The sequence below is a fragment of the Pseudophryne corroboree genome, unplaced genomic scaffold, assembly GCF_028390025.1.
Source record: "Pseudophryne corroboree isolate aPseCor3 unplaced genomic scaffold, aPseCor3.hap2 scaffold_1377, whole genome shotgun sequence".
Taxonomy (NCBI): Eukaryota; Metazoa; Chordata; class Amphibia; order Anura; family Myobatrachidae; genus Pseudophryne; species Pseudophryne corroboree.
This window is the reverse complement of record NW_026968003.1, coordinates 24,558-46,812: the sequence shown is the minus strand read 5'-3', so window position 1 is coordinate 46,812 and position 22,255 is coordinate 24,558. Positions and strand designations below refer to the sequence as shown.

The window sequence follows — 22,255 nt, the reverse complement described above, 5'->3', positions numbered from 1 at the left end:
TATGGGGTGGAAGTCATTACAGCAAGTGTCTCATCACTAGAGTTGATATTTTATCCTTGCTTCAACTGTAAAACAGTCTTGCAGTGTTTAGCTTGTAAAAAATGACCACAGAAGCTAAAATATGACATTAATTATGATAACATTGTTGTTGTTGTTTTTTAAACCTTTTCTATCACCGTGGACAGCTTATTCAAGTGCCATCTGGCATGCATGTTCCTTTGTTGCTCATCATTCATCACCAAAAATGATTTTCTTTTTCAATTCTTATGACTGTACTGATTGTATTGCATAAAATCCACATCTAGCATAAACAATAAATGCTGCAAAGTGCTCCAGTGGTGCAATTGGTCAGCGCGTGGTACTTATAAGATAGTATCTGTTGAGCAATGCTGAAGTTGTGAGTTCAAACCTTGCCTGGAGCATTTTTGTATACTGTTTTTTTCCTTTTCTTATGTCATTTGTCATTGATTATAAACTGCTACCTTAATATTTAATATGATATTACAAAGGATGGAAGAAAGAAAGAAAAAAACACAAACATGATTGTGCATTTAAGTTGTCAGCACACATCTGCTTTGGTTCAAATGCACTGCATATCTTCCTTCAGTCAGCCAACAAAACAGCAATGGAAAATATTAACATACTGTTGGTAAAGCAGTTGCATCAAATTGATTTTCTGCAATATAGCATGATAATCCATACTGACAGCTCTGGATAGAGCCAGCACATTTCTTGCTGGACTTTATAATGCAAAGAACACAGTAAACAGCTTCACTTTTTCCTCAAAAATAAATAATTGACTATTAAAAACCTAACAGTCTTAAATAAGAACATCAGTAAGCACCACTGGCATAATGGATAAGTCACTGCCCTCCTAAGCCAGGGGGTCCAAGTCCCATATGGGGTGGAAGTCATTACAGCAAGTGTCTGATCACTAGAGTTGATATTTTATCCTTGCTTCAACTGTAAAACAGTCTTGCAGTGTTTAGCTTGTAAAAAATGACCACAGAAGCTAAAATATGACATTAATTATGATAACATTGTTGTTGTTGTTTTTTAATCGTTTTCTATCACCGTGGACAGCTTATTCAAGTGCCATCTGGCATGCATGTTCCTTTGTTGCTCATCATTCATCACCAAAAATGATTTTCTTTTTCAATTCTTATGACTGTACTGATTGTATTGAATAAAATCCACATCTAACATAACCAATTAATGCTGTAAAGTGATCCAGTGGCGCAATTGGTCAGCGCGCGGTAATTATAAGACAGTATCTGTTGAGCAATGCCGAGGTTGTGAGTTCAAGATTTCCTGAAGCATCTTTGTATACAGTTTTTTTTTCCTTTTCTTATGTCATTAGTCATTGATTATAAACTGCTACCTTAATATTTAATATGATATTACAAAGGACGAAAGAAAGAAAAAACACAAACATGATTGTGCATTTAAGTTGTCAGCACACATCTGCTTTGGTTCAAATGCACTGCATATCTTCCTTCAGTCAGCCAACAAAACAGCAATGGAAAAGATTAACATACTGTTGGTAAAGCAGTTGCATCAAATTGATTTTCTGCAATATAGCATGATAATCCATACTGACAGCTCTGGATAGTACCAGCACATTTCTTGCAGGACTTGGTAATGCAAAGAACACAGTAAACAGCTTCACTTTTTCCTCAAAAATAAATAATTGACTATTAAAAACCTAACAGTCTTAAATAAGAACATCAGTAAGCACCACTGGCATAATGGATAAGTCACTGCCCTCCTAAGCCAGGGGGTCCAAGTCCCATATGGGGTGGAAGTCATTACAGCAAGTGTCTCATCACTAGAGTTGATATTTTATCCTTGCTTCAACAGTAAAACAGTCTTGCAGTGTTTAGCTTGTAAAAAATGACCACAGAAGCTAAAATATGACATTAATTATGATAACATTGTTGTTGTTGTTGTTTTTTAAACCTTTTCTATCACCGTGGACAGCTTATTCAAGTGCCATCTGGCATGCATGTTCCTTTGTTGCTCATCATTCATCACCAAAAATGATTTTCTTTTTCAATTCTTATGACTGTACTGATTGTATTGAATAAAATCCACAAAATATAAACAAAATGTGTATTTGCGCTTGGTGTATAATTAGTAATAAGATAAAAAGATAAAAATGTCAAAAAATAAATACACAGGTGTCTGCTTGAATCAAAATCAACACACGTGGAACTTGCTGATATAATTAAAAATAAACAAATTTATTAACATACACAATTAAAACCCATCTATAGAGGGAAGCTCAGACACATTCATATGTATTCAGATTACTTTGCCACTTTGTAAAAGAACTTAAAACACTGTAGCTTGTGAATTGCCACAGAGACCTGTATGGTCTAATAGAATCAATTGAACGGATTGCAATAGTTACTTCAGCCTTTAGAAATTGGTTAATACTCCCGTCCTCTATGCTACTGGCGTCCCAGAGCAGAGGTAATGCTGCTAATAATAATTACCCGACCTGCGGGAAGGTTCAGTCTCGCAGCACAGGAGAAACCGGGGAATCTTCTCAGCGTCCGCCGCCGGCACTATCACGGTGCAGATGTCACTGTCCTGGCGGGCGAGTGCGGATGCTGCAGGGGTATGCTGACCTGGCGTCCCGGTAGAAGAGATCCAAGGCTGAATTCAAATCAACCGCTGCATGCGGAAACGGCAAATAGCAATCAGTACGTGTGCAGACTGAGCAGGTGCTGTTTAATATAATTAATTAATTATGTATGCACACTGGTGCTTCTAATGATTATAAAGGCGGTCCTTATGGGGAGTTAAATACGGGCTAATACAGAAGGAGCCATATCGTCTTGAGGAAGTCCCGAGTGTGACGGGACGAAACGCGTTGACGTCATCTTCCCTGCTCAGTCTGCACACGTACTGATTGCTATTTGCCGTTTCCGCATGCAGCGGTTGATTTGAATTCAGCCTTGGATCTCTTCTACCGGGACGCCAGGTCAGCATACCCCTGCAGCATCTGCACTCGCCCGCCAGGACAGTGACATCTGCACCGTGATAGTGCCGGCGGCGGACGCTGAGAAGATTCCCCGGTTTCTCCTGTGCTGCGAGACTGAACCTTCCCGCAGGTCAGGTAATTATTATCAGCAGCATTACCTCTGCACTGGGACGCCAGTAGCATAGAGGACGGGAGTATTAACCAATTTCTAAAGGCTGAAGTAACTATTGCAATCCGTTCAATTGATTCTATTAGACCATACAGGTCTCTGTGGCAATTCACAAGCTACAGTGTTTTAAGTTCTTTTACAAAGTGGCAAAGTAATCTGAATACATATGAATGTGTCTGAGCTTCCCTCTATAGATGGGTTTTAATTGTGTATGTTAATAAATTTGTTTATTTTTAATTATATCAGCAAGTTCCACGTGTGTTGATTTTGATTCAAGCAGACACCTGTGTATTTATTTTTTGACATTTTTATCTTTTTATCTTATTACTAATTATACACCAAGCGCAAATACACATTTTGTTTATATTTTGTGTCTAGTTGTTTGGGGGAGTTAGCGATCCCTCAGTATTTGCAGCTGATGTGTAATTAATTAATTTAACTTAATACAATATTTGCGCCAGGAGTTGGAGTGGTTAAACACTCTAAATTAAATTTCCTTTGAATAAAATCCACATCTAACATAACCAATTAATGCTGCAAAGTGATCCAGTGGCGCAATTGGTCAGCGCGCGGTAATTATAAGACAGTATCTGTTGAGCAATGCCGAGGTTATGAGTTCAGGCTTTCCTGAAGCATCTTTGTATACAGTTTTTTTTTCCTTTTCTTATGTCATTAGTCATTGATTATAAACTGCTACCTTAATATTTAATATGATATTACAAAGGACGAAAGAAAGAAAGAAAAAACACAAACATGATTGTGCATTTAAGTTGTCAGCACACATCTGCTTTGGTTCAAATGCACTGCATATCTTCCTTCAGTCAGCCAACAAAACAGCAATGGAAAAGATTAACATACTGTTGGTAAAGCAGTTGCATCAAATTGATTTTCTGCAATATAGCATGATAATCCATACTGACAGCTCTGGATAGTACCAGCACATTTCTTGCAGGACTTGGTAATGCAAAGAACACAGTAAACAGCTTCACTTTTTCCTCAAAAATAAAGAATTGACTATTAAAAACCTAACAGTCTTAAATAAGAACATCAGTAAGCACCACTGGCATAATGGATAAGTCACTGCCCTCCTAAGCCAGGGGGTCCAAGTCCCATATGGGGTGGAAGTCATTACAGCAAGTGTCTCATCACTAGAGTTGATATTTTATCCTTGCTTCAACTGTAAAACAGTCTTGCAGTGTTTAGCTTGTAAAAAATGACCACAGAAGCTAAAATATGACATTAATTATGATAACATTGTTGTTGTTGTTGTTGTTGTTTCTTAAACCTTTTCTATCACCGTGGACAGCTTATTCAAGTGCCATCTGGCATGCATGTTCCTTTGTTGCTCATCATTCATCACCAAAAATGATTTTCTTTTTCAATTCTTATGACTGTACTGATTGTATTGCATAAAATCCACATCTAGCATAACCAATCAATGCTTCAAAGTGCTCCAGTGGCGCAATTGGTCAGCGCGTGGTACTTGTAAGACAGTATCTGTTGAGCAATGCTGAAGTTGTGAGTTCAAACCTCGCCTGCAGCATTTTTGTATACTGTTTTTTTCCTTTTCTTATGTCATTAGTCATTGATTATAAACTGCTACCTTAATATTTAATATGATATTACAAAGGATGGAAGAAAGAAAGAAAAAACACAAACATGTTTGTGCATTTAAGTTGTCAGCACACATCTGCTTTGGTTCAAATGCACTGCATATCTTCCTTCAGTCAGCCAACAAAACAGCAATGGAAAAGATTAACATACTGTTGGTAAAGCAGTTGCATCAAATTGATTTTCTGCAATATAGCATGATAATCCATACTGACAGCTCTGGATAGTACCAGAACTTTTCTTGCTGGACTTGGTAATGCAAATAATACAGTAAACAGCTTCACTTTTTCCTCAAAAATAAATAATTGACTATTAAAAACCTAACAGTCTTAAATAAGAACATCAGTAAGCACCACTGGCATAATGGATAAGTCACTGCCCTCCTAAGCCAGGGGGTCCAAGTCCCATATGGGGTGGAAGTCATTACAGCAAGTGTCTCATCACTAGAGTTGATATTTTATCCTTGCTTCAACTGTAAAACAGTCTTGCAGTGTTTCGCTTGTAAAAAATGTCCACAGAAGCTAAAATATGACATTAATTATGATAACATTGTTGTTGTTGTTTTTTAAACCTTTTCTATCACCGTGGACAGCTTATTCAAGTGCCATCTGGCATGCATGTTCCTTTGTTGCTCATCATTCCTCACCAAAAATGATTTTCTTTTTCAATTCTTATGACTGTACTGATTGTATTGAATAAAATCCACATCTAGCATAACCAATTAATGCTGCAAAGTGCTCCAGTGGCGCAATTGGTCAGAGTGCGGTACTTATAAGACAGTATCTGTTGAGCAATGCCGTGGTTGTGAATTCAAGCCTCACCTGGAGCATCTTTGTATACTGTTTTTTTTTCCTTTTCTTATGTCATTAGTCATTGATTATAAACTGCTTCCTTAATATTTAATATATTACAAAGGATGGAAGAAAGAAAGAAAAAACACAAACATGATTGTGCATTTAAGTTGTCAGCACGCATCTGCTATGGTTCAAATGCACTGCATATCTTCCTTCAGTCAGCCAACAAAACAGCAATGGAAAAGATTAACATACTGTTGGTAAAGCAGTTGCATCAAATTGATTTTCTGCAATATAGCATGATAATCCATACTCACAGTTCTGGATAGCACTAGCACATTTCTTGCTGGACTTGGTAATGCAAAGAACACAGTAAACAGCTTCACTTTTTCCTCAAAAATAAATAATTGACTATTAAAAACCTATCAGTCTTAAATAAGAACATCAGTAAGCACCACTGGCATAATGGATAAGTCACTGCCCTCCTAAGCCAGGGGGTCCAAGTCCCATATGGGGTGGAAGTCATTACAGCAAGTGTCTCATCACTAGAGTTGATATTTTATCCTTGCTTCAACAGTAAAACAGTCTTGCAGTGTTTAGCTTGTAAAAAATGACCACAGAAGCTAAAATATGACATTAATTATGATAACATTGTTGTTGTTGTTGTTGTTTTTTAAACCTTTTCTATCACCGTGGACAGCTTATTCAAGTACCATCTGGCATGCATGTTCCTTTGTTGCTCATCATTCATCACCAAAAATGATTTTCTTTTCAATTCTTATGACTGTACTGATTGTATTGAATAAAATCCACATCTAGCATAACCAATTAATGCTGCAAAGTGATCCAGTGGCGCAATTGGTCAGCGTGCGGTATTTATAAGACAGAATCTGTTGAGCAATGCCGAGGTTGTGAGTTCAAGCCTCACCTGGAGTATCTTTGTATACTGTTTTTTTTCCTTTTCTTATGTCATTAGTCATTGATTATAAACTGCTTCCTTAATATTTAATATGATATTACAAAGGATGGAAGAAAGAAAGAAAAAACACAAACATGATTGTGCATTTAAGTTGTCAGCACACATCTGCTTTGGTTCAAATGCACTGCATATCTTCCTTCAGTCAGCCAACAAAACAGCAATGGAAAAGATTAACATACTGTTGGTAAAGCAGTTGCATCAAATTGATTTTCTGCAATATAGCATGATAATCCATACTGACAGCTCTGGATAGTACCAGCACATTTCTTGCTGGACTTGGTAATGCAAAGAACACAGTAAACAGCTTCACTTTTTCCTCAAAAATAAATAATTGACTATTAAAAACCTAACAGTCTTAAATAAGAACACCAGTAAGCACCACTGGCATAATGGATAAGTCACTGCCCTCCTAAGCCAGGGGGTCCAAGTCCCATATGGGGTGGAAGTCATTACAGCAAGTGTCTCATCACTAGAGTTGATATTTTATCCTTGCTTCAACAGTAAAACAGTCTTGCAGTGTTTAGCTTGTAAAAAATGACTACAGAAGCTAAAATATGACATTAATTAAGATAACATTGTTGTTGTTGTTGTTGTTGTTTTTTTAAACCTTTTCTATCACCGTGGACAGCTTATTTAAGTACCATCTGGCATGCATGTTCCTTTGTTGCTCATCATTCATCACCAAAAATGATTTTCTTTTTCAATTCTTATGACTGTACTGATTGTATTAAATAAAATCCACATCTAGCATAACCAATCAAAGCTGCAAAGTGCTCCAGTGGCGCAATTGGTCAGCGCGTGGTACTAATAAGACGGTATCTGTTGAGCAATGCCGAGGTTGTGAGTTCAAGCCTCACCTGGAGCATCTTTGTATACTGTTTTTTTTTCCTTTTCTTATGTCATTAGTCATTGAATATAAACTGCTACCTTAATATTTAATATGATATTACAAAGGATGGAAGAAAGAAAGAAAAAACACAAACATAATTGTGCATTTAAGTTGTCAGCACACATCTGCTTTGGTTCAAATGCACTGCATATCTTCCTTCAGTCAGCCAACAAAACAGCAATGGAAAAGATTAACATACTGTTGGTAAAGCAGTTGCATCAAATTGATTTTCTGCAATATAGCATGATAATCCATACTGACAGCTCTGGATAGTACCAGCACATTTCTTGCTGGACTTGGTAATGCAAAGAACACAGTAAACAGCTTCACTTTTTCCTCAAAAATAAATAATTGACTATTAAAAACCTAACAGTCTTAAATTAGAACATCAGTAAGCACCACTGGCATAATGGATAAGTCACTGCCCTCCTAAGCCAGGGGGTCCAAGTCCCATATGGGGTAGAAGTCATTACAGCAAGTGTCTCATCACTAGAGTTGATATTTTATCCTTGCTTCAACAGTAAAACAGTCTTGCAGTGTTTAGCTTGTAAAAAATGACCACAGAAGCTAAAGTATGGCATTAATTATGATAACATTGTTGTTGTTGTTTTTTAAACCTTTTCTATCACCGTGGACAGCTTATTCAAGTACCATCTGGCATGCATGTTCCTTTGTTGCTCATCATTCATCACCAAAAATGATTTTCTTTTCAATTCTTATGACTGTACTGATTGTATTGAATAAAATCCACATCTAGCATAACCAATTAATGCTGCAAAGTGATCCAGTGGTGCAATTGGTCAGCACGCAGTATTTATAAGACAGTATCTGTTGAGCAATGCCGAGGTTGTGAGTTCAAGCCTCACCTGGAGCATCTTTGTATACTATTTTTTTTTTCCTTTTCTTATGTCATTAGTCATTGATTATAAACTGCTTCCTTAATATTTAATATGATATTACAAAGGATGGAAGAAAGAAAGAAAAAAAACACAAACATGATTGTGCATTTAACTTGTCAGCACACATCTGCTTTGGTTCAAATGCACTGCATATCTTCCTTCAGTCAGCCAACAAAACAGCAATGGAAAAGATTAACATACTGTTGGTAAAGCAGTTGCATCAAATTGATTTTCTGCAATATAGCATGATAATCCATACTGACAGCTCTGGATAGTAACAGCACATTTCTTGCTGGACTTGGTAATGCAAAGAACACAGTAAACAGCTTCACTTTTTCCTCAAAAATAAAGAATTGACTATTAAAAACCTAACAGTCTTAAATAAGAACATCAGTAAGCACCACTGGCATAATGGATAAGTCAATGCCCTCCTAAGCCAGGGGGTCCAAGTCCCATATGGGGTGGAAGTCATTACAGCAAGTGTCTCATCACTAGAGTTGATATTTTATCCTTGCTTCAACTGTAAAACAGTCTTGCAGTGTTTAGCTTGTAAAAAATGACCACAGAAGCTAAAATATGACATTAATTATGATAACATTGTTGTTGTTGTTTTTTAAACCTTTTCTATCACCGTGGACAGCTTATTCAAGTACCATCTGGCATGCATGTTCCTTTGTTGCTCATCATTCATCACCAAAAATGATTTTCTTTTTCAATTCTTATGACTGTACTGATTGTATTGAATAAAATCCACATCTAGCATAACCAATCAATGCTGCAAAGTGCTCCAGTGGCGCAATTGGTCAGCGTGCGGTACTTATAAGACGGTATCTGTTGAGCAATGCCGAGGTTGTGAGTTCAAGCCTCACCTGGAGCATCTTTGTATACTGTTTTTTTCCCTTTTCTTATGTCATTAGTCATTGATTATAAACTGCTACCTTAATATTTAATATGATATTACAAAGGATGGAAGAAAGAAAGAAAAAACACAAACATGATTGTGCATTTAAGTTGTCAGCACGCATCTGCTATGATTCAAATGCACTGCATATCTACCTTCAGTCAGCCAACAAAACAGCAATGGAAAAGATTAACATACTGTTGGTAAAGCAGTTGCATCAAATTGATTTTCTGCAATATAGCATGATAATCCATACTGACAGCTCTGGATAGCACTAGCACATTTCTTGCAGGACTTGGTAATGCAAAGAACACAGTAAACAGCTTCACTTTTTCCTCAAAAATAAATAATTGACTATTAAAAACCTATCAGTCTTAAATAAGGACATCAGTAAGCACCACTGGCATAATGGATAAGGCACTGTACTCCTAAGCCAGTGGTTGTGGGTTTAAGTCCCGTCTGAGTTGGAATTTATTACAGCAAGTGTCTCATCACTAGAGTTGATATTTTATCCTTGCTTCAACTGTAAAACAGTCTTGCAGTGTTTAGCTTGTAAAAAATGACCACAGAAGCTAAAATATGACATTAATTATGATAACATTGTTGTTGTTGTTTTTTAAACCTTTTCTATCACCGTGGACATCTTATTTAAGTGCCATCTGGCATGCATGTTCCTTTGTTGCTCATCATTCATCACCAAAAATGATTTTCTTTTTCAATTCTTATGACTGTACTGATTGTATTGAATAAAATCCAAATCTAGCATAACCAATTAATGCAGCAAAGTGCTCCAGTGGTGCAATTGGTCAGCGCACGGTACTTATAAGACAGTATCTGTTGAGCAATGCCGAGGTTGTGAGTTCAAGCCTCACCTGGAGCATCTTTGTATACTGTTTTTTTCCCTTTTCTTATGTCATTAGTCATTGATTATAAACTGCTACCTTAATATTTAATATGATATTACAAAGGATGGAAGAAAGAAAGAAAACACACAAACATGATTGTGCATTTAAGTTGTCAGTACACATCTGCTTTGGTTCAAATGCACTGCATATCTTCCTTCAGTCAGCCAACAAAACAGCAATGGAAAAGATTAACATACTGTTGGTAAAGCAGTTGCATCAAATTGATTTTCTGCAATATAGCATGATAATCCATACTGACAGCTCTGGATAGTACCAGCACATTTCTTGCTGGACTTGGTAATGCAAAGAACACAGTAAACAGCTTCACTTTTTCCTCAAAAATAAATAATTGTCTATTAAAAACCTAACAGTCTTAAATTAGAACATCAGTAAGCACCACTGGCATAATGGATAAGTCACTGCCCTCCTAAGCCAGGGGGTCCAAGTCCCATATGGGGTAGAAGTCATTACAGCAAGTGTCTCATCACTAGAGTTGATATTTTATCCTTGCTTCAACAGTAAAACAGTCTTGCAGTGTTTAGCTTGTAAAAAATGACCACAGAAGCTAAAGTATGGCATTAATTATGATAACATTGTTGTTGTTGTTTTTTAAACCTTTTCTATCACCGTGGACAGCTTATTCAAGTACCATCTGGCATGCATGTTCCTTTGTTGCTCATCATTCATCACCAAAAATGATTTTCTTTTTCAATTCTTATGACTGTACTGATTGTATTGAATAAAATCCACATCTAGCATAACCAATCAATGCTGCAAAGTGCTCCAGTGGCGCAATTGGTCAGCGTGCAGTATTTATAAGACGGTATCTGTTGAGCAATGCCGAGGTTGTGAGTTCAAGCCTTACCTGGAGCATCTTTGTATACTGTTTTTTTCCCTTTTCTTATGTCATTAGTCATTGATTATAAACTGCTACCTTAATATTTAATATGATATTACAAAGGATGGAAGAAAGAAAGAAAAAACACAAACATGATTGTGCATTTAAGTTGTCAGCACGCATCTGCTATGGTTCAAATGCACTGCATATCTTCCTTCAGTCAGCCAACAAAACAGCAATGGAAAAGATTAACATACTGTTGGTAAAGCAGTTGCATCAAATTGATTTTCTGCAATATAGCATGATAATCCATACTGACAGCTCTGGATAGCACTAGCACATTTCTTGCTGGACTTGGTAATGCAAAGAACACAGTAAACAGCTTCAATTTTATTCAAAAATAAATAATTGACTATTAAAAACCTATCAGTCTTAATTAAGGACATCAGTAAGCACCACTGGCATAATGGATAAGGCACTGTTCTCCTAAGCCAGTGCTTGTGGGTTTAAGTCCCGTCTGAGTTGGAAGTCATTACAGCAAGTGTCTCATCACTAGATTTGGTATTTTATCCTTGCTTCAACTGTAAAACAGTCTTGCAGTGTTTAGCTTGCAAAAAATGACCACAAAAGCTAAAATATGACATTAATTATGATAACATTGTTGTTGTTGTTGTTTTTTAAACCTTTTCTATCACCGTGGACAGCTTATTCAAGTGCCATCTGGCATGCATGTTTCTTTGTTGCTCATCATTCATCACCAAAAATGATTTTCTTTTTCAATTCTTATGACTGTACTGATTGTATTGAATAAAATCCACATCTAGCAAAACCAACTAATGCTGCAAAGTGCTCCAGTGGTGCAATTTGTCAGAGCGCGGTACTTATAAGACAGTATATGTTGAGCAATGCCGAGGTTGTGAGATCAAGCCTCACCTGGAGCATCTTTGTATGCTGTTATTTTTTCTTTTCTTATGTCATTAGTCATTGATTATAAACTGCTACCTTAATATTTAATATGATATTACAAAGGATGGAAGAAAGAAAGAAAAAACACAAACATGATTGTGCATTTAAGTTGTCAGCACACATCTGCTTTGGTTCAAATGCACTGCATATCTTCCTTCAGTCAGCCAACAAAACAGCAATGGAAAAGATTAACATACTGTTGGTAAAGCAGTTGCATCAAATTGATTTTCTGCAATATAGCATGATAATCCATACAGACAGCTCTGGATAGTACCAGCACATTTCTTGCTGGACTTGGTAATGCAAAGAACACAGTAAACAGCTTCACTTTTTCCTCAAAAATAAATAATTGACTATTAAAAACCTAACAGTCTTAAATTAGAACATCAGTAAGCACCACTGGCATAATGGATAAGTCACTGCCCTCCCAAGCCAGTGGGTCCAAGTCCCATATGGGGTGGAAGTCATTACAGGAAGTGTCTCATCACTAGAGTTGATATTTTATCCTTGCTTCAACTGTAAAACAGTCTTGCAGTGTTTAGCTTGTAAAAAATGACCACAGAAGCTAAAATATGACATTAATTATGATAACATTGTTGTTGTTGTTTTTTAAACCTTTTCTATCACCGTGGACAGCTTATTCAAGTACCATCTGGCATGCATGTACCTTTGTTGCTCATCATTCATCACCAAAAATTATTTTCTTTTTCAATTCTTATGACTGTACTGATTGTATTGAATAAAATCCACATCTAGCATAACCAATCAATGCTGAAAAGTGCTCCAGTGGCGCAATTGGTCAGCGCACGGTATTTATAAGATAGTATCTGTTGAGCAATGCCGAGGTTGTGAGTTCAAGCCTCACCTGGAGCATCTTCGTATACTGTTTTTTTTTCCTTTTCTTATGTCATTAGTCATTGATTATAAACTGCTTCCTTAATATTTAATATGATATTACAAAGGATGGAAGAAAGAAAGAAAAAGCACAAACATGATTGTGCATTTAAGTTGTCAGCACACATCTGCTTTGGTTCAAATGCACTGCATATCTTCCTTCAGTCAGCCAACAAAACAGCAATGGAAAAGATTAACATACTGTTGGTAAAGCAGTTGCATCAAATTGATTTTCTGCAATATAGCATGATAATCCATACTGACAGCTCTGGATAGTACCAGCACATTTCTTGCTGGACTTGGTAATGCAAAGAACACAGTAAACAGCTTCACTTTTTCCTCAAAAATAAATAATTGACTATTAAAAACCTAACAGTCTTAAATAAGAACATCAGTAAGCACCACTGGCATAATGGATAAGTCACTGCCCTCCTAAGCCAGGGGGTCCAAGTCCCATATGGGGTAGAAGTCATTACAGCAAGTGTCTCATCACTAGAGTTGATATTTTATCCTTGCTTCAACTGTAAAACAGTCTTGCAGTGTTTAGCTTGTAAAAAATGACCACAGAAGCTAAAATATGACATTAATTATGATAACATTGTTGTTGTTGTTTTTTAAACCTTTTCTATCACCGTGGACATCTTATTTAAGTGCCATCTGGCATGCATGTTCCTTTGTTGCTCATCATTCATCACCAAAAATGATTTTCTTTTTCAATTCTTATGACTGTACTGATTGTATTGAATAAAATCCAAATCTAGCATAACCAATCAATGCAGCAAAGTGCTCCAGTGGTGCAATTGGTCAGCGCACGGTACTTATAAGACAGTATCTGTTGAGCAATGCCGAGGTTGTGAGTTCAAGCCTCACCTGGAGCATCTTTGTATGCTGTTTTTTTCCCTTTTCTTATGTCATTAGTCATTGATTATAAACTGCGACCTTAATATTTAATATGATATTACAAAGGATGGAAGAAAGAAAGAAAAAACACAAACATGATTGTGCATTTAAGTTGTCAGTACACATCTGCTTTGGTTCAAATGCACTGTATATCTTCCTTCAGTCAGCCAACAAAACAGCAATGGAAAAGATTAACATACTGTTGGTAAAGCAGTTGCATCAAATTGATTTTCTGCAATATAGCATGATAATCCATACTGACAGCTCTGGATAGTACCAGCACATTTCTTCCAGGACTTGGTAATGCAAAGAACACAGTAAACAGCTTCAATTTTATTCAAAAATAAATAATTGACTATTAAAAACCTATCAGTCTTAATTAAGGACATCAGTAAGCACCACTGGCATAATGGATAAGGCACTGTTCTCCTAAGCCAGTGCTTGTGGGTTTAAGTCCCGTTTGAGTTGGAAGTCATTACAGCAAGTGTCTCATCACTAGAGTTGATATTTTATCCTTGCTTCATCTGTAAAACAGTATTGCAGTGTTTAGCTTGCAAAAAATTACCACAAAAGCTAAAATATGACATTAATTATGATAACATTGTTGTTGATGTTTTTTAAACCTTTTCTATCACCGTGGACAGCTTATTCAAGTGCCATCTGGCATGCATGTTCCTTTGTTGCTCATCATTCATCACCAAAAATTATTTTCTTTTTCAATTCTTATGACTGTACTGATTGTATTGAATAAAATCCACATCTAGCAAAACCAATCAATGCTGCAAAGTGCTCCAGTGGTGCAATTGGTCAGCGCGCGGTTCTTATAAGACAGTATATGTTGAGCAATGCCGAGGTTGTGAGTTCAAGCCTCACCTGGAGCATCTTTGTATGCTGTTTTTTTTTCTTTTCTTATGTCATTAGTCATTGATTATAAACTGCTACCTTAATATTTAATATGATATTACAAAGGATGGAAGAAAGAAAGAAAAACACAAACATGATTGTGCATTTAAGTTGTCAGCACACATCTGCTTTGGTTCAAATGCACTACATATCTTCCTTCAGTCAGCCAACAAAACAGCAATGGAAAAGATTAACATACTGTTGGTAAAGCAGTTGCATCAAATTGATTTTCTGCAATATAGCATGATAATCCATACTGACAGCTCTGGATAGTACCAGCACATTTCTTGCTGGACTTGGTAATGCAAAGAACACAGTAAACAGCTTCACTTTTTCCTCAAAAATAAATAATTGACTATTAAAAACCTAACAGTCTTAAATTAGAACATCAGTAAGCACCACTGGCATAATGGATAAGTCACTGCCCTCCTAAGCCAGGGGGTCCAAGTCCCATATGGGGTGGAAGTCATTACAGCAAGTGTCTCATCACTAGAGTTGATATTTTATCCTTGCTTCAACTGTAAAACAGTCTTGCAGTGTTTAGCTTGTAAAAAATGACCACAGAAGCTAAAATATGACATTAATTATGATAACGTTGTTGTTGTTGTTTTTTAAACCTTTTCTATCACCGTGGACAGCTTATTCAAGTACCATCTGGCATGCATGTTCCTTTGTTGCTCATCATTCATCACCAAAAATTATTTTCTTTTTCAATTCTTATGACTGTACTGATTGTATTGAATAAAATCCACATCTAGCATAACCAATCAATGCTGCAAAGTGATCCAGTGGCGCAATTGGTCAGCGCGCGGTATTTATAAGATAGTATCTGTTGAGCAATGTCGAGGTTGTGAGTTCAAGCCTCACCTGGAGCATCTTTGTATACTGTTTTTTTTTTCCTTTTCTTATGTCATTAGTCATTGATTATAAACTGCTTCCTTAATATTTAATATGATATTACAAAGGATGGAAGAAAGAAAGAAAAAACACAAACATGATTGTGCATTTAAGTTGTCAGCACACATCTGCTTTGGTTCAAATGCACTGCATATCTTCCTTCAGTCAGCCAACAAAACAGCAATGGAAAAGATTAACATACTGTTGGTAAAGCAGTTGCATCAAATTGATTTTCTGCAATATAGCATGATAATCCATACTGACAGCTCTGGATAGTACCAGCATATTTCTTGCTGGACTTGGTAATGCAAAGAACACAGTAAACAGCTTCACTTTTTCCTCAAAAATAAATAATTGACTATTAAAAACCTAACAGCCTTAAATAAGAACATCAGTAAGCACCACTGGCATAATGGATAAGTCACTGCCCTCCTAAGCCAGGGGGTCCAAGTCCCATATGGGGTAGAAGTCATTACAGCAAGTGTCTCATCACTAGAGTTGATATTTTATCCTTGCTTCAACTGTAAAACAGTCTTGCAGTGTTTAGCTTGTAAAAAATGAACACAGAAGCTAAAATATGACATTAATTATGATAACATTGTTGTTGTTGTTTTTTAAACCTTTTCTATCACCGTGGACATCTTATTTAAGTGCCATCTGGCATGCATGTTCCTTTGTTGCTCATCATTCATCACCAAAAATGATTTTCTTTTTCAATTCTTATGACTGTACTGATTGTATTGAATAAAATCCAAATCTAGCATAACCAATCAATGCAGCAAAGTGCTCCAGTGGTGCAATTGGTCAGCGCACGGTACTTATAAGACAGTATCTGTTGAGCAATGCCGAGGTTGTGAGTTCAAGCCTCACCTGGAGCATCTTTGTATACTGTTTTTTTCCCTTTTCTTATGTCATTAGTCATTGATTATAAACTGCTACCTTAATATTTAATATGAAATTACAAAGGATGGAAGAAAGAAAGAAAAAACACAAACATGATTGTGCATTTAAGTTGTCAGTACACATCTGCTTTGGTTCAAATGCACTGTATATCTTCCTTCAGTCAGCCAACAAAACAGCAATGGAAAAGATTAACATACTGTTGGTAAAGCAGTTGCATCAAATTGATTTTCTGCAATATAGCATGATAATCCATACTGACAGCTCTGGATAGTACCAGCACATTTCTTCCAGGACTTGGTAATGCAAAGAACACAGTAAACAGCTTCAATTTTATTCAAAAATAAATAATTGACTATTAAAAACCTATCAGTCTTAATTAAGGACATCAGTAAGCACCACTGGCATAATGGATAAGGCACTGTTCTCCTAAGCCAGTGCTTGTGGGTTTAAGTCCCGTCTGAGTTGGAAGTCATTACAGCAAGTGTCTCATTACTAGAGTTGATATTTTATCCTTGCTTCAACTGTAAAATAGTCTTGCAGTGTTTAGCTTGCAAAAAATGACCACAAAAGCTAAAATATGACATTAATTATGATAACATTGTTGTTGTTGTTTATTAAACCTTTTCTATCTCCGTGGACAGCTTATTCAAGTACCATCTGGCATGCATGTTCCTTTGTTGCTCATCATTCATCACCAAAAATTATTTTCTTTTTCAATTCTTATGACTGTACTGATTGTATTGAATAAAATCCACATCTAGCATAACCAATCAATGCTGCAAAGTGCTCCAGTGGCGAAATTGGTCAGCGCACGGTATTTATAAGATAGTATCTGTTGAGCAATGTCGAGGTTGTGAGTTCAAGCCTCACCTGGAGCATCTTTGTATACTGTTTTTTTTTCTTTTCTTATGTCATTAGTCATTGATTATAAACTGCTTCCTTAATATTTAATATGATATTACAAAGGATGGAAGAAAGAAAGAAAAAACACAAACATGATTGTGCATTTAAGTTGTCAGCACACATCTGCTTTGGTTCAAATGCACTGCATATCTTCCTTCAGTCAGCCAACAAAACAGCAATGGAAAAGATTAACATACTTTTGGTAAAGCAGTTGCATCAAATTGATTTTCTGCAATATAGCATGATAATCCATACTGACTGCTCTGGATAGTACCAGCACATTTCTTGCTGGACTTGGTAATGCAAAGAACACAGTAAACAGCTTCACTTTTTCCTCAAAAATAAATAATTGACTATTAAAAACCTAACAGTCTTAAATAAGAACATCAGTAAGCACCACTGGCATAATGGATAAGTCACTGCCCTCCTAAGCCAGGGGGTCCAAGTCCCATATGGGGTAGAAGTCATTACAGCAAGTGTCTCATCACTAGAGTTGATATTTTATCCTTGCTTCAACTGTAAAACAGTCTTGCAGTGTTTAGCTTGTAAAAAATGACCACAGAAGCTAAAATATGACATTAATTATGATAACATTGTTGTTGTTGTTTTTTAAACCTTTTCTATCACCGTGGACATCTTATTTAAGTGCCATCTGGCATGCATGTTCCTTTGTTGCTCATCATTCATCACCAAAAATGATTTTCTTTTTCAATTCTTATGACTGTACTGATTGTATTGAATAAAATCCAAATCTAGCATAACCAATCAATGCAGCAAAGTGCTCCAGTGGTGCAATTGGTCAGCGCACGGTACTTATAAGACAGTATCTGTTGAGCAATGCCGAGGTTGTGAGTTCAAGCCTCACCTGGAGCATCTTTGTATACTGTTTTTTTCCCTTTTCTTATGTCATTAGTCATTGATTATAAACTGCTACCTTAATATTTAATATGATATTACAAAGGATGGAAGAAAGAAAGAAAAAACACAAACATGATTGTGCATTTAAGTTGTCAGTACACATCTGCTTTGGTTCAAATGCACTGTATATCTTCCTTCAGTCAGCCAACAAAACAGCAATGGAAAAGATTAACATACTGTTGGTAAAGCAGTTGCATCAAATTGATTTTCTGCAATATAGCATGATAATCCATACTGACAGCTCTGGATAGTACCAGCACATTTCTTCCAGGACTTGGTAATGCAAAGAACACAGTAAACAGCTTCAATTTTATTCAAAAATAAATAATTGACTATTAAAAACCTATCAGTCTTAATTAAGGACATCAGTAAGCACCACTGGCATAATGGATAAGGCACTGTTCTCCTAAGCCAGTGCTTGTGGGTTTAAGTCCCGTCTGAGTTGGAAGTCATTACAGCAAGTGTCTCATTACTAGAGTTGATATTTTATCCTTGCTTCAACTGTAAAATAGTCTTGCAGTGTTTAGCTTGCAAAAAATGACCACAAAAGCTAAAATATGACATTAATTATGATAACATTGTTGTTGTTGTTTTTTAAACCTTTTCTATCACCGTGGACAGCTTATTCAAGTGCCATCTGGCATGCATGTTCCTTTGTTGCTCATCATTCATCACCAAAAATGATTTTCTTTTTCAATTCTTATGACTGTACTGATTGTATTGAATAAAATCCACATCTAGCAAAACCAACTAATGCTGCAAAGTGCTCCAGTGGTGCAATTGGTCAGCGCGCGGTTCTTATAAGACAGTATATGTTGAGCAATGCCGAGGTTGTGAGTTCAAGCCTCACCTGGAGCATCTTTGTATGCTGTTTTTTTTTCTTTTCTTATGTCATTAGTCATTGATTATAAACTGCTACCTTAATATTTAATATGATATTACAAAGGATGGAAGAAAGAAAGAAAAAACACAAACATGATTGTGCATTTAAGTTGTCAGCACACATCTGCTTTGGTTCAAATGCACTGCATATCTTCCTTCAGTCAGCCAACAAAACAGCAATGGAAAAGATTAACATACTGTTGGTAAAGCAGTTGCATCAAATTGATTTTCTGCAATATAGCATGATAATCCATACTGACAGCTCTGGATAGTACCAGCACATTTCTTGCTGGACTTGGTAATGCAAAGAACACAGTAAACAGCTTCACTTTTTCCTCAAAAATAAATAATTGACTATTAAAAACCTAACAGTCTTAAATTAGAACATCAGTAAGCACCACTGGCATAATGGATAAGTCACTGCCCTCCTAAGCAAGGGGGTCCAAGTCCCATATGGGGTGGAAGTCATTACAGCAAGTGTCTCATCACTAGAGTTGATATTTTATCCTTGCTTCAACTGTAAAACAGTCTTGCAGTGTTTAGCTTGTAAAAAATGACCACAGAAGCTAAAATATGACATTAATTATGATAACATTGTTGTTGTTGTTGTTGTTTTTTAAACCTTTTCTATCACCGTGGACAGCTTATTCAAGTACCATCTGGCATGCATGTTCCTTTGTTGCTCATCATTCATCACCAAAAATTATTTTCTTTTTCAATTCTTATGACTGTACTGATTGTATTGAATAAAATCCACATCTAGCATAACCAATCAATGCTGCAAAGTGCTCCAGTGGCGCAATTGGTCAGCGCACGGTATTTATAAGATAGTATCTGTTGAGCAATGTCGAGGTTGTGAGTTCAAGCCTCACCTGGAGCATCTTTGTATACTGTTTTTTTTTTCTTTTCTTATGTCATTAGTCATTGATTATAAACTGCTTCCTTAATATTTAATATGATATTACAAAGGATGGAAGAAAGAAAGAAAAAACACAAACATGATTGTGCATTTAAGTTGTCAGCACACATCTGCTTTGGTTCAAATGCACTGCATATCTTCCTTCAGTCAGCCAACAAAACAGCAATGGAAAAGATTAACATACTTTTGGTAAAGCAGTTGCATCAAATTGATTTTCTGCAATATAGCATGATAATCCATACTGACTGCTCTGGATAGTACCAGCACATTTCTTGCTGGACTTGGTAATGCAAAGAACACAGTAAACAGCTTCACTTTTTCCTCAAAAATAAATAATTGACTATTAAAAACCTAACAGTCTTAAATAAGAACATCAGTAAGCACCACTGGCATAATGGATAAGTCACTGCCCTCCTAAGCCAGGGGGTCCAAGTCCCATATGGGGTAGAAGTCATTACAGCAAGTGTCTCATCACTAGAGTTGATATTTTATCCTTGCTTCAACTGTAAAACAGTCTTGCAGTGTTTAGCTTGTAAAAAATGACCACAGAAGCTAAAATATGACATTAATTATGATAACATTGTTGTTGTTGTTTTTTAAACCTTTTCTATCACCGTGGACATCTTATTTAAGTGCCATCTGGCATGCATGTTCCTTTGTTGCTCATCATTCATCACCAAAAATGATTTTCTTTTTCAATTCTTATGACTGTACTGATTGTATTGAATAAAATCCAAATCTAGCATAACCAATCAATGCAGCAAAGTGCTCCAGTGGTGCAATTGGTCAGCGCACGGTACTTATAAGACAGTATATGTTGAGCAATGCCGAGGTTGTGAGTTCAAGCCTCACCTGGAGCATCTTTGTATACTGTTTTTTTCCCTTTTCTTATGTCATTAGTCATTGATTATAAACTGCTACCTTAATATTTAATATGATATTACAAAGGATGGAAGAAAGAAAGAAAAAACACAAACATGATTGTGCATTTAAGTTGTCACTACACATCTGCTTTGGTTCAAATGCACTGTATATCTTCCTTCAGTCAGCCAACAAAACAGCAATGGAAAAGATTAACATACTGTTGGTAAAGCAGTTGCATCAAATTGATTTTCTGCAATATAGCATGATAATCCATACTGACAGCTCTGGATAGTACCAGCACATTTCTTCCAGGACTTGGTAATGCAAAGAACACAGTAAACAGCTTCAATTTTATTCAAAAATAAATAATTGACTATTAAAAACCTAACAGTCTTAAATTAGAACATCAGTAAGCACCACTGGCATAATGGATAAGTCACTGCCCTCCTAAGCCAGGGGGTCCAAGTCCCATATGGGGTGGAAGTCATTACAGCAAGTGTCTCATCACTAGAGTTGATATTTTATCCTTGCTTCAACTGTAAAACAGTCTTGCAGTGTTTAGCTTGTAAAAAATGACCACAGAAGTTAAAATATGACATTAATTATGATAACGTTGTTGTTGTTGTTTTTTAAACCTTTTCTATCACCGTGGACAGCTTATTCAAGTACCATCTGGCATGCATGTTCCTTTGTTGCTCATCATTCATCACCAAAAATTATTTTCTTTTTCAATTCTTATGACTGTACTGATTGTATTGAATAAAATCCACATCTAGCATAACCAATCAATGCTGCAAAGTGATCCAGTGGCGCAATTGGTCAGCGCACGGTATTTATAAGATAGTATCTGTTGAGCAATGTCGAGGTTGTGAGTTCAAGCCTCACCTGGAGCATCTTTGTATACTGTTTTTTTTTTCCTTTTCTTATGTCATTAGTCATTGATTATAAACTGCTTCCTTAATATTTAATATGATATTACAAAGGATGGAAGAAAGAAAGAAAAAACACAAACATGATTGTGCATTTAAGTTGTCAGCACACATCTGCTTTGGTTCAAATGCACTGCATATCTTCCTTCAGTCAGCCAACAAAACAGCAATGGAAAAGATTAACATACTGTTGGTAAAGCAGTTGCATCAAATTGATTTTCTGCAATATAGCATGATAATCCATACTGACAGCTCTGGATAGTACCAGCACATTTCTTGCTGGACTTGGTAATGCAAAGAACACAGTAAACAGCTTCACTTTTTCCTCAAAAATAAATAATTGACTATTAAAAACCTAACAGCCTTAAATAAGAACATCAGTAAGCACCACTGGCATAATGGA

The 22,255-nt window shown here is 36.2% G+C and overlaps 9 non-coding genes across 9 annotated transcripts; all 9 read left to right on the top strand.

The window, feature by feature from the left end:
• The first annotated feature begins 7,314 nt into the window (after positions 1-7,314).
• On the top strand, positions 7,315-7,407 carry TRNAI-AAU (transfer RNA isoleucine (anticodon AAU)). Its single transcript is given in 2 exon segments — positions 7,315-7,352; positions 7,372-7,407. It is a non-coding gene; the product is annotated as a tRNA-Ile (tRNA).
• Positions 7,408-9,114: 1,707 nt separating this feature from the next.
• On the top strand, positions 9,115-9,207 carry TRNAI-UAU (transfer RNA isoleucine (anticodon UAU)). The gene is given in 2 exon segments: positions 9,115-9,152; positions 9,172-9,207. It is a non-coding gene; the product is annotated as a tRNA-Ile (tRNA).
• An 811-nt stretch (positions 9,208-10,018) lies between these two features.
• Positions 10,019-10,111, top strand: TRNAI-UAU (transfer RNA isoleucine (anticodon UAU)). The gene is given in 2 exon segments: positions 10,019-10,056; positions 10,076-10,111. It is a non-coding gene; the product is annotated as a tRNA-Ile (tRNA).
• A 2,609-nt stretch (positions 10,112-12,720) lies between these two features.
• TRNAI-UAU (transfer RNA isoleucine (anticodon UAU)) lies at positions 12,721-12,813 on the top strand. The gene is given in 2 exon segments: positions 12,721-12,758; positions 12,778-12,813. It is a non-coding gene; the product is annotated as a tRNA-Ile (tRNA).
• An 806-nt stretch (positions 12,814-13,619) lies between these two features.
• On the top strand, positions 13,620-13,712 carry TRNAI-UAU (transfer RNA isoleucine (anticodon UAU)). Its single transcript is given in 2 exon segments — positions 13,620-13,657; positions 13,677-13,712. It is a non-coding gene; the product is annotated as a tRNA-Ile (tRNA).
• Positions 13,713-16,319: 2,607 nt separating this feature from the next.
• On the top strand, positions 16,320-16,412 carry TRNAI-UAU (transfer RNA isoleucine (anticodon UAU)). The gene is given in 2 exon segments: positions 16,320-16,357; positions 16,377-16,412. It is a non-coding gene; the product is annotated as a tRNA-Ile (tRNA).
• Positions 16,413-18,120: 1,708 nt separating this feature from the next.
• On the top strand, positions 18,121-18,213 carry TRNAI-UAU (transfer RNA isoleucine (anticodon UAU)). The gene is given in 2 exon segments: positions 18,121-18,158; positions 18,178-18,213. It is a non-coding gene; the product is annotated as a tRNA-Ile (tRNA).
• A 1,714-nt stretch (positions 18,214-19,927) lies between these two features.
• Positions 19,928-20,020, top strand: TRNAI-UAU (transfer RNA isoleucine (anticodon UAU)). The gene is given in 2 exon segments: positions 19,928-19,965; positions 19,985-20,020. It is a non-coding gene; the product is annotated as a tRNA-Ile (tRNA).
• An 806-nt stretch (positions 20,021-20,826) lies between these two features.
• Positions 20,827-20,919, top strand: TRNAI-UAU (transfer RNA isoleucine (anticodon UAU)). Its single transcript is given in 2 exon segments — positions 20,827-20,864; positions 20,884-20,919. It is a non-coding gene; the product is annotated as a tRNA-Ile (tRNA).
• The last annotated feature ends 1,336 nt before the right edge of the window (positions 20,920-22,255 follow it).